The sequence below is a fragment of the Vicugna pacos genome, chromosome 9 (genome assembly GCF_048564905.1).
Source record: "Vicugna pacos chromosome 9, VicPac4, whole genome shotgun sequence".
Taxonomy (NCBI): Eukaryota; Metazoa; Chordata; class Mammalia; order Artiodactyla; family Camelidae; genus Vicugna; species Vicugna pacos.
In genome coordinates, this window is record NC_132995.1 from 16167300 (window position 1) to 16172105 (window position 4806).

The 4806-nt window shown below is 47.9% G+C and overlaps 1 pseudogene; it reads right to left on the reverse strand.

Annotated features, from left to right (window-relative positions):
• Positions 1-2494: 2494 nt before the first annotated feature.
• LOC116277576 (beclin-1 pseudogene) lies at positions 2495-4232 on the reverse strand (annotated as a pseudogene).
• Between the last annotated feature and the right edge of the window lie 574 nt (positions 4233-4806).

Sequence of the window (4806 nt, forward strand, 5' to 3'; positions counted from 1 at the left end):
TGGCATAGAAACAGACACACAGACCAATGGAACAGAATTAAAAGCCCAGAAATAAATTAATGCCTATAAGGTCAACTAATGTTTGGCAAAGAAGCCAAGAAAACTCAATTGGGGAAGGATAGTTACTTCTCTAGATGGTCTTGGGAAAACTGGATTTTCACATGCAAAAGAATAAAATTGGACACCACTCACAAAAATTAACTCTAAATCGCTTAAAGACTTAAATGTAAGACCTGAAACTGTAAAACTACTAGAAGAAAACATAGATATTACAGAATACTTGATGGGTAACACAGAAGAGAGAAAGAGGTTAAGTAAAAACGCTACAGTTCTGAACTGGAATTGGAGGTATCAGTATAAATTCATGCTGTATTTATACTTAAAAATATGTAATATATGTGAATACATATATAATATAGATTAGATATACTAGAGGTAAAATACAAGAAGTTAAGTAAAAATGCTGCAATCTTCAGTTTGAATTGGATGTAAATTATTACAACAATCACTCTGAAAAACAATTTCACAATATCTAGAAAAGTGAAATATTACACATACCCTATGACTCACTGGTATACATCCTAGAGAAACTCTTGGGTATATGAACCAAGATAAGAATGTATAAGAACATGCATAGATATGCTCTCTATAAAAGCTATAAAATAGAAACAACCAAAAAAACCATCAACAAACAGTATGATGGTCTAACCACCTGCGCTGTCATCATCAATCAAAATGAATGCCTACACCGACACATCAACATGGGTGGCTCTCTAAAGTGTAAGCCTGGGCAGAGGAAGTAAACACAGAATAAAACATTCAGGATGATTCAACTAATGTAAAATACCAAAATATTCAATACCAAACAATGAATTGTTTAAGGATACATATACAGGTAGTAAAACTATATAGAGAAGTGAAGGAGTGATCAACACAGGATTCAACATGAAAGCCCCACTGGGAGGGTAACTTGGGGGGTGTGTTCGGAGCAGGGCACATGTGGGGAACTGGTTATGTTCTATTTCTCCAGCCAGGAAGTAGATCCATTAGACATTTCTTCTTTTCTTCAAATCAAACAGATACGTTTTCTAGCCTCAGCATATGTCATGTATTTCTCAACGTAAAGTTTAAAAAAGGAAAACCGTGACTCCAAGTTGAACCCTGAGGACAAGAGAGGAAGAGGAAAGGGCTCTGGGTCTAGGGAGCATCTTTAGGGTGGGGACAGCTTGGACATGCTTACGAGCCCCTCTCCCTGGGACCGTGGCAAGGAGGAGGCCAGGGCTGCTGCAGGCCAACAAGTTTATGTTGAGGCAGGAGAAAAGGGAGCACAGCTCACACTTCCTTTTGATGAAGGTGGGGGAGGAAGGGACATGCCCCAGCCCTGAGCAGAGTGGGAGACCACCAGGACCAGGCAAAGGAGGTTCAGAGCAGCACAAGGGGCGAGATGAGGCCCCTGCAGCAGACAGAGTGGGGGAAGAGGTGCAGAACGGCCATGTGACCCAGGTGGGACTTGCAGAGAGGGCTGGGCAGAGGGCTCTGACCCTGATTGTCCACCTCCAATGTAGACATGGCCCTGGGGTCAAGGTGCAGAGGGTCTGCATTCAGTTCAGTGGCCCCTTCTTGGGGCAGGGGCAGGGGGTGACCTGAGTCAAGGACATTACTATAACCTCAAAGCCAGACTAATGTCTGTTTGGGACCATGAGAGGAGCCTGGTGGTCCTCACACACCATGCCCATCTCTGAGTCATGTGTCCCCCCCAGTGGCAGGTTTCTCAGACACAGGGTGTGCATGCAGAGTCACACACGCCACCGCTGAAGTGACACCAGCACTGTCCCACATGGGGACCCATGTACAGTCAAACTGTAGGAAAGTCTTACTCTGCATTCACCTAAGTGACAACAGTGACACTTTTGTCTGTCAGACTGCAGCAAGCCTTTTATTACACATAATTAACTATCTCCATAACAACACCATTCCATATCTCTAACACACAGCAGAGTGGGCATTCAGTATTGGAACCCAGTGAGATGTGTTGAATTTTAAGCTTCCGACCACATCCTATGGTGCCTAGGCAAAACTTATATGCCATTTTCTCATGTTTTCCAATCGTGTGGCTCACACATCTCACCATCTCAGTGAAGACAAAAATTTCTATTTCGTATTTTGAGTGCAGGAAGTTGAGAGAGAGGAAATCCAGTGAAAACACTGATCTCAATTCAACTGAATTTTTTTTTAAAGCAAACTTAAATTCTTTTTTCTGAAGGGAAAGAGGGCAAGGCAGACATGGGGTTAACAGTCAAAACTATGACAAATACTGGTCCCTATACAAGGCCCGTGGTAGCTCAGGAAACTATCACAGGAGATAATAAAGTGGCCTCTGTGTATTTTTTCTTTTTTGGTATTGTAAACATGTGCTGTTTGCTATCACCGGAATTTAATTTAAAACTTTTTTTTTTTGCAAACAAACCAAAATTGTAAGTCTTTAAGGCAAGTATCTCACTAAGGAAAACAGGAGTTCATTTATTAGAAAACTATGAGGACACCCGAGCAAGACCCCACTGAAGATTCACCAGCCTGAACTTGAGAGCTTTTATCCACTGTTCCTCGGAGCCAAGCTAGGTGTTTAGGAGCTGCCGCTGCCTCGTGTCTCCCACCTTCCCTTTCTCCACATCTACCCTGCAAGGAAGACATAAATGGATGCCTCGCCTTTCTCAGCCTCTTCTTTGAATTGTTGCTCACAGCCCAGGAAAGGACCACTGTGTAGTCAAACTTGCTGTCCCAGAAAAATTGCAGCCCCCAGACCAGTACAAACGCAGGTCCTCAGATCTGTCTGTCAGAGATGCCAGACGCAAATGGTTTCTACTGGGAACAAGCAGAAACCTCTGAAACTTCAGACCACCTTACCCACCAGGGCACGGAGCAGCAATGCCCACCGGCCCCGAGGAGCACTCATCTCGTTCCATTTCTCCAGGAACTTAACGCACCTGGTTTTCTACACTCCAGCTCATCGTCCGTTCACTGTATTCCCCAACACCAAGTTTCCTCTGCATCCAGTCTCTCAGCCTTGGCCTCGACATCCTCACGACTTTCTGCCACTGCCTCGAGGTTCTTTTCTTCCAGCTCCTGAATCAGCCTCTCCTCCTCCCAGGCCGGCTCCTGTAGCTCCATCTGGAGCTGGTCACTGTCATCCTCATTCATTTGCTCTAAGATCTCCAAGAAGCATCTGCAGCTCCGACACTCGTTTTCAGTGATGCTAGGCGGAGTATCAGCTGGCCTGAAAGAGAATCTGTGCCTTCTGCACAGAGCGGCGATCCACATCCTTCTGGCCCCACAGGATGTCAAGAAGTCTGGTGACCTTCTGTCTTCAGCTATCGTTCTCCATGGTGGGGCATCCCCCCTGGCCAGGGGGATGAATCCCTGAGAGACATTGTCCTGGCGGGATTCAACAAATGGGTCCTTTCCTGAGCTAGCCTCCTCCCTCTGGGTCTCTCCTGGTTTCACCTGGGCTGGGGCAAGTAATGGAGCTGTGGGCTCCTGGGTGGTGACACAGTCTACTTTCGGGGGCTGGCTGCAGCGCTGGCACACGAAGCTGGCCTATGCGGTGCTGCCGGGCACCTTCGACCCCACCTCCATCCCTCGGGACCTGGAGTCGCCTTCCTGGTCTAGTCTCCTGCAGGGGCACTGTGGCCTTGGGTCAGCCCTGAGCAAGGCTTCTCAAACTGCTCTCACCAGGTCTTTAGTTCCTTCCTGGTCTGCAGCCAACAGTAACTCACATTCACTGAGCATTGTCTGTGCACCTGTCTGTGTTCTAAGTGCTTTGCATGTACTGACACCCTTCACGTAACCACTTAACCCACGTTCACCAGCACTTAGGAGCCGGGTGCTGGGCAAGAGGCTGGACACAGCCAGGACCAGTGCAGTCACAGACCCCGACCCCACACAGGCTGGAGTCCTGCGGGGAAGACAACCCCGGGAATGCCCGTGTGGGGTGTGCCTGCTCTTACAGAGACATGGGCGGGGAGCCTGAGACAGGCCTCCGTGTGCAAAATGACCTCGCCCTGACCCAAGCACCTTCAGCACGCCTGCCCGAAATGCCTCCTCTCCCTTCCCTTCCCTATTCTCAGTGAGTGTGGATCCGTTTTCCCCCACTGCTGCTCTGAAACAGCTCTAGTCCAAGTCTGAAACCCCTGGTGCACCCCGTCCTCCTCTCTCGGCCGTTTTTCATCACAGCTTCTCTGATGCCACCTTAACCCACTCCCTCCCCTGCCCGCCCACCTCACTGGTGCCCCTGCTCCATCCTCTGTGGGGCATAAATGTGGGAACGCCTCAGGGTTCAGGCCTGGGCGTCTTCCCTTTCCTGTCTCACCCTCCTTCCACGTGATCTCATCCATGACTTCAAATATGTCTATAAATGCAAGGCTTCGGGGTGTGTATCTCCAGCCCTGACTTTTTCCCTGAGCTCCAAACTCGTATGTCCAATGCCTGCTCCGCACAGCAGACATCTCCATAGGGCAAAACAGTTTTCTATTGATGCTTCCACATGAACCCAATCTACTACGTCTTTCTCCTCCAAGGAAATAGCAAAACATCTATCCAGATGCTCAGTCCAAAAGCCAGTGAGGTATTCTTTCTTTCCAATCAGACCACATATAATAAAGTCTTTAAATACATTTTCTTTTAAAGAACAAAAGAAGGAAGGGGGAAAGGAAGGAAGGGAGGCTGGTCCACATCAAAGCTAAACGCCATCCTTCCCCACTGACCCCTTGCCATGAGACCCCTCCTCCTCCCAGGGCTCCTGGGACCTTC